We start from the raw sequence: 7878 nt of genomic DNA on the forward strand, positions 1-7878 counted from the left end.
CCTTGTCAAACATCAAGATACAACTTTTCTGTTCACATCATAACTCGTCAAACATCAAAACATAACTCGAGTCAAGTCAACTCGAGTCTGGTCAACCAGGTCAACCTTGACCTAAGGTTGCACCAACACTAACCAGGTCCTGAGTATAAGGTCAAATAGTCCGAGTGGTATAGGAATCCTGTATGCATGTCAAACATAGGTATCCAAACAATATGCAGCATATAAATGCAGCAACCACAACCACAAGCAATAAATGCATCATGCATATGATGCCAATGATGCGTCCTGGTCACCCCTGACGCCAGTCGATCATCTCACACACATCGTGAGGCCGAGTGGGTAGGGCTGTGACAACCGTGCACTCTGTTGTCACTACTCCTGATGAGTGACCGAGTGGACGGGATGCTGTCGGAGTACACCTATCCTCCTACCCCAAATCATAAATGGGGGAGCGCAATGCTCTCATCTCCCGGTACTCAAAGACGGGGAGGAATCCCTGCCGGATAACACGTTGTGTCACACTACCCATGAGCGGACCAACGGTGCCTAACAGAGTCCCTGCTGCAACACACTCTGCCTGAATCGACCACTAACCCATGAGTGGTGGTGTGTGCAGATCCATGTAACTGGCGATGTGCTCAACAATAATGGAGCGGACTATCGCACAGCATGCAATCATGCAAATGATGCATGGCAATAACCATATAAACATCCTGACCTAATCCATATATATAGAAAAGTGCACCCTAGGTCAACGAATCATATCGAATCAAAGGTACACAGAAAGTATAAAAACCTAGGTCCTGAACATGGTGAAGCATGGTATATCACTACCCCCTATAAGCATGTATAAACAGGTAAAATATACATGAGATGCAAATCAATCAATCAATCAAGCACGTACCAAGATTTGGGTAGTGATTAACCGAAATAGATAAGAAACACAATTAATGCAACATGTTAATTTCATTACTAAGCATATCAAAGATAAAAAGTCAAAAGTACCCGCCTCCAATCGAAAAGTCCAATCCGAAATTGATCCCTCGTCGAGACACCGTCTCGAATCAATGTCCTGTACCAATCAATATATATATTTTTATTTAGCTAAAATTCATAAGAATTTAAATAGCTAAATAAAATCCACAAGACTAAATTAGGGAAAACCCTAATTAACATAACCAATTGCCTACCCCAAAATTAAATCTAACCCAGATATAACCTAATACCCTATACAAAATTATACAGCATGGAACATCCTCCATAGGAACCCAACCAAATTCACTAAACATGCTCACCTAAGTGTACGAATAATGATCAGATTCCTCAGCTCCAACAACAGCTTAATCCCGTTGACACCAAACCTAGATATCAATCAACCGCATCTGTGAGTTATTTCTGCATCCAACCAGTGATCAAATACAAAGAAACAACAAAGGTAAGCTGCTTACCTCACTCACCAGAAAAGGGAAAACCTAGGGCACGGCAGTGAAGAACAAGTTAGGGCTCGGCAGATTTAGGGCAAGGAGCTAGGCTGCGATCAACCAAACAGCGCACAAGGGAGGCTGCAGTGACCGATTGCTGATCCAGAGCACAAAAGAGGGCAGCAAGGCAGTGTTAGGGCACGAAACAAGCCTCTGATCTCTGTCGGCGTAGGCTTCTGTGGTCAGCGTCGGCTCTGTGGTCGGCGTCGGCTCTGTGGTCGGCGTCGGCTCTGTGGTGGCGGCAGAGGAGAGGAGAAGAGAAGAAGGCGATCTGCGGCGCCGGGTGGCTAGGGCACCGAGGGGTGCGTCGGCAATTAGGGCAGGGAGAGGAGAAACGGCAGAAGGAAACTCGGCAAGGGCAGGGGGTGGCCGGCACAGAGGAGGCGGCCGGCGCTCGGAAGAGAGAAACCGCCGGCCGGCGGTTAGGGCAGAGAGAAGGAGAAGGCTCGGGCGGCATCGGGGAGAAAAGAGAGAACGGCGAGAATGAGAGGAAATAAAAGAAAATAAGATAATAAATAAGAAAAGGAAAAAGATATAAATAAATAAATCTTTTCCTCTCTTAAATGGGTAGCCCAAACAGGTTTTCTCGGGCCCCCGTTTTTTTATCCCCGTGAACTCGTCCGTACGAGCTCCGAAAAATTCCCGAAAAATGTCCAAAAATTCCGGAAAATTCTCTTATTAATATTTGCTTATTTTCCGGTATTTTACATTCTCCCCCACTAATAAAAATTTGGTCACCAAATTTCGTTATCTACCATCAACAATTACTAACAACAGATATAAAGTATAAATGCTGAACGGTAAACTAAATCACATACCTTAAGTGAAAAGATGGGGATATCGAACTCGGATAGTGTCCTCGAGCTCCCAAGTAGCCTTCTCGTCCGAATGATGCTGCCATCCGACTTTAACCAGCCGGATAGTCTTGTTTCGCAACTGACGCTCTTTCCGGTCGAGTATCCGTACCGGAACCTCCTCATAGGTAATGTCAGGCTGAACCGGAACTGGGATATCTGCCAGCACATGTGTCGGGTCGGGCACGTATCTCCTCAGCATCGATACGTGAAATACATCGTGAACGCCTGACAGGGACGGTGGTAGTGTCAGTCGGTAAGCTACTGCTCCGATCCTCTCCAAGATCTCGAAAGGACCAATGTACCGCGGAGCTAGCTTACCTCTGAGGCCAAATCTCTTCACCCCTTTCGTGGGTGAAACTCGTAGAAATACATGGTCGCCAACAGAGAACTCTAGTGGTCTGCGTCTCCGATCAGCATAACTCTTCTGGCGATCCTGCGCCTCTGACATCCTCCGACTGATAGTACGGACCAACTCTGCATCCTGCTGAACTCTATGAGGTCCCAACAACTGAGCCTCTCCAACCTCATCCCAAAGGACGGGTGTCCGACAAGGTCTACCATCACAATCTTATTAATGGACTAAGTGTCAAGTAATGGTATACACTTAGGCACGCCTAATAGTATTCTCCCCATCGGAGTCACTGCTATTATTTGTGTGATCAAAGGAAAACCAACTATTAATTTTATTTGTCATAAAGTTAGGTTGACAAGAATAAAATTAATACGTAAAACCTCCTACAAATGTTTGATTTTGTATACGTCCACACTATCGTGGCATGCAAAATTTACGGTGATTTGAGGTATTGGTTAATTTAAAATAGTATTGTTTGAGGAATCAATATTATTCTAAATTTAGAGTATTGACCAAAGTTTATTTTTGTGATTCTTAGGATGACTTTCAACCCACTGGCCATTATTCTGAAAGAGAATAGACTTACTGGTTCCAACTATATAGATTAGAAAAGAAACATGGATATTGTCTTAATTGCTAAAAGCTATAAGTTTGTACTGTCAGAGGTATGCCCAGATACACCTAATGGTGATTCTACCCTAGAGGAGATTGAGTATCATAAGCAATGGGTAAAAGCAGATGAGATGGCACGGTGTTACATTTTGGCTTCAATGTCAAATGTATTGCAACATCAGCATCAAGATTTACCAACTGCTTATGATATAATGAACAATCTCAAAGAACTCTTTGGGCACCAGAGTCGGACTACTAGGCAAGAGGTAATGAGAAAGTTAATGACAACCACCATGTCGGAGGGGACACCCGTAAGGGATCATATCCTCAAAATGATGGCTTATCTGAACGAAATACAAGTCCTTGGAGGTGAAATTGATGGGAAAACCCAGGTCGATATAATTCTCCAAACGCTACCCAGAAGTTTTGATCAGTTCTGCCTGAACTATAACATGAATAAAAGGGAGTATACGTTAGCGGAAATTCTGACAAAACTACAGGCATCAGAAGGTATATTTCGTCACAGTTCTCAGATTCACTATGCTGAAAATGGTTCTACTTCTAAGTCGAAAGGCAAGAAGAAGAAGAAACAGACTGCATCAGCAAAGAAGGTGAATAAACCTCAAGGTACAAGACATAAAGCTGGAATGAAGAAGCCAAAGGGCAAGTGCTTCATCTGCAAGTAGTCAGGACATTGGAAGGCAAACTGTCCTCATAGGAAAGAGAACAATAAAGGTATATCTCATTCTCTAGTAGTTGAAACATGTTTAGCAGTGTTATCTACCAGCGCCTGGTGTGTAGATAGGGGAGCCACTGATCATGTCTGCAACTCTTTGTAGGGGTTCCAAGAAACCTGACGACTATTTGAAGGAGAGATAACCGTCTACATGGGCAATGCTACTAAGGTGGCGGCTGTTGTAGTGGGAGACGTCTACTTGTGTCTTTTGATAGGAATAGAAGTTTGGTTTTAAGAAATTATCTTTATGTACCCAGTTTTAGAAAGAATTTAATTTTAGTTTTTAAACTGTATTTGGATGGATATTCTGTTTCTTTCAGTAACAATGTAGTTATAAAGAGAAATAGAGTTATTATCTGTTCTGGTGCATTGGTTGACAATTTATATATACTAAATCCAATTTCTCCCATAAAACAACAAATGAAAATTAATAACACATCTTCTAACTCTAATATGAGAAAAGAACCTTCGGAGATGAACTAAACATATCTTTGGCATCTAAGGCTTGGTCATATTAACTTAAGTAGGATTCAAAGGCTTATAGCCGATGGACTCTTGGGTACATTAGAGTTGGAAAACTTTCCAACTTGTGAATCTTGCTTGGAAGATAAATGACTAAGAGACCTTTTAAGGCCAAGGGGTATAGAGTCAAAGATGTGTTAGAACTGGTTTATTCTGATTTGTGTGGTCCTATGTCTATCCAGGAAAGAGGTGATTTTGAATACTTTGTCTCTTTTATAGACAATTATTCGAGAGACGGATACATTTACTTGATGCGCCGCAAGTCTGAGTGCTTTGATAAGTTCAAAGAGTATAAGGCTGATGTGGAGAAACGTCTTGGTAAAAGTATCAAAACACTATGGTCTGATCGTGGTGGCGAATACCTCTTAGGAGAGTTTAGGAATTACTTATTAGAGGCAGGGATTCAATCCCAGTTGTCCGCACCTGGTACACCCCAATAGAATGGTGTGGCAGAACGAAGTAATAGGACTCTTATGGAAATGGTTAGATCGATGATGAGTTATTCAGAATTACCAAATTCGTTTTGGGGATATGCTCTGGAAACAGCAGCGCACATTCTGAACTTAGTACCTTCTAAATCAGTACCCTCTACTCCCACAAAATTATGGAATGGGTGAAAGCCCAGTCTAAGACATATTCGGATTTGGGGTAGTCCAACACATGTGCTGAAAGCAGATACTAATAAGTTAGAATCTCATACAGAAGTTCGCGTATTTGTGGGTTATCCTAGAGGAACGAAAAGTGGTTTATTTTATAGTCCTAAAGACCAGAAGGTCATTGTTAGCACCAATACCTAGTTTTTAAAAGAAGACTATATAATGGACCACAAGCCCAAAAGTAAAATTGTTCTAGAAGAAATGAGAGAGGACACGTCTACTTCAGTACCAACAGTACAAGATGAAGTACCACAAGAGATTGCAACACGTGTCACACATGATACACAACCACAGACAGTGCATCGTTATAGTGGGAGGGTTGTGAGACAACCAGAGAGATTCATGTTTTTGGGAGAGTCCTCGAACTTGATTCCGGGTAAACATGGACCTGATCCCCTGGACATATGACGAAGCACTCCAAGATATAGATGCAGTATCTTGGCAAAAGGCAATGAATTCTGAAATAGAATCTATGTATTCTAATAAGGTCTGGGAGCTTGTAGAACCATCAGATGGTGTAAAAGCCGTTGGATGCAAGTGGATCTACAAAAGGAAAAGAGGGACAGACGGGAAGGTAGAAACCTTCAAGGCAAGGCTTGTTGCGAAAGGGTACACTCAGAAAGAGGGAATTGACTATGAGGAGACCTTTTCATCAGTAACTATGTTAAAGTCTATCCGGATACTCTTATCCATTGCTGCTCATATGGATTATGAGATTTGGCAAATGGATGTCAAGACAACTTTCCTTAACGGAAGTCTTAAAGAAAACATCCATATGAAGCAACCAGAGGGGTTCATTGAAAAGGGCAAAGAGCATCTAGTGTGTAAGCTCAATCGGTCCATTTATGGACTGAAGCAAGCTTCAAGATCTTGAAACATCCGGTTTAATGAAGTAATCCAGTCATATGAATTTATTTAGTGTCCGGACGAGTCTTGTGTATACAAGAAGTGTAACGGAAACGTGGTGGTATTTCTTGTACTATACGTAGATGATATTTTGTTAATTGGCAACAATATCAAAGTGTTATCGGACGTAAGGGTATGGTTGTCCAAATAATTTGATATGAAGGACTTAGGAGAATGTGCACACATTCTTGGGATCAAAGTCATAAGGGATCTCAAGAAAAGGATGTTGTGCCTATCTCAAGCTTCATATATAGATACAATCCTTGCTCGTTTTAGCATGCAGTACTCCAAGAAAGGTTTCTTACCTTTTAGGCATGGAGTAGCTTTATCTAAAGAGATGTCTCCGAAAACATCAAAAGAGATAGAGGACATGAAGGCAGTTCCTTATGCTTCGGCTGTGGGAAGCCTAATGTATGTAATGTTGTGTACGATACCTGATATCTGTTTTGCCGTGGGCATGGTTAGCAGATATCAGAGTAACCTTGGACAAGGACATTGGACTGCTGTAAAGCATATATTGAAGTACCTGAGAAGGACTAGAGATTATATGCTAGTTTACCAAGCAAACGATTTGCTCCCTGTGGGTTACACGAATTCAGATTTTCAATCAGATACGGACAACAGTAAGTCTACATCAGGCTATGTGTTTACTTTGGGAGGTAGAGCCATTGCATGGAGGAGTGTTAAGCAGAAATGCGTTTCAGACTCAACCATGGAAGATTAGTATGTGGCAGCCTCTGAGGCAGCCAAAGAAGCTGTATGGCTTAGGAACTTCCTAATGGACTTAGATGTGATTCTTGGTTTACCCAAAATCATCACAATTTATTATGATAATAGTGATGCAGTTGCAAACTTGAAGGAACCACGAGCCCATAAGGCAAGTAAACATATAGAGCGTAAGTACCACCTGATACGAGACATCGTCAAGCGAGGAGAAGTTGTCGTCATCAAGATTGCATCAGCGGATAACCTGGCAGATCATTTCACTAAGGCTCTTCCGACAAAAGCTTTTAATCGGCATGTGGAGGGGATGAGAATCAAATGTATTACAACAGATATGGCAGCTTAGTCTTTTAGTATAAGTGGGAGATTATTAGAGTGTATACTAAAAGTCTAGCTTTTGTAAACATTTATTTTGAAATAAAGAATTATTTTTGGTCAAAAATATCTACATTTATGTTAAGTGTAGTTGTTCAATTAATTTATATCGTAGATAACATGGTGTGCGGTGTCACACACAGATGATCATATTATTAGTTCTTTATAAATTATAAACAGTCGCTCACGATTAAGATGGAAAGGAACAAACCATTGGAATAGTCGTAGTGTAATTAAGTATTAGTTTATCTTGACTAATAAATTACACTAGTACACTCTAAGTGTATTGAGTAGGACTATTTTAGGTAAGTTCTTTTTGTACTGACTTAATAAAAAACTAGACCTTAGTTATTATCGTAGTGTGTGCTCTTAATCCTAATATAATAACAAGTACATATATTTAGTATTTATTTCTTTAACTTATCAAAGGGTGAGATTTAGCTCGATAAATCAATAGGCCCGATAAGTTGGGAAATGATATTACTTATAGTGTGTGTTGTTGATTATAGAAGGAATCTGTGTCCTAGTTATCTAGGTTGAGAATGTCCCCAAGAGTAGCTCATAAGGATTGTCATGTTAAACCCTACAGGTGGACTTAGTCCGACGTGACAATGAAGTTGAGTGGTGCTATTTTTGGAACTAGATATTAATTAAGTGA

The 7878-nt window shown here is 41.0% G+C and overlaps 1 long non-coding RNA gene across 1 annotated transcript; it reads right to left on the reverse strand.

Moving 5' to 3' along the window:
- Window positions 1–1037: 1037 nt before the first annotated feature.
- LOC121982863 lies at window positions 1038–1463 on the reverse strand. Its single transcript, XR_006112304.1, has 3 exons — window positions 1449–1463; window positions 1296–1361; window positions 1038–1072 (listed from the first exon to the last, which is right to left on the reverse strand). It is a non-coding gene; the product is annotated as an uncharacterized LOC121982863 (long non-coding RNA).
- Window positions 1464–7878: the final 6415 nt, after the last annotated feature.

This window comes from Zingiber officinale, chromosome 5A, assembly GCF_018446385.1.
Source record: "Zingiber officinale cultivar Zhangliang chromosome 5A, Zo_v1.1, whole genome shotgun sequence".
NCBI lineage: Eukaryota > Viridiplantae > Streptophyta > Magnoliopsida > Zingiberales > Zingiberaceae > Zingiber > Zingiber officinale.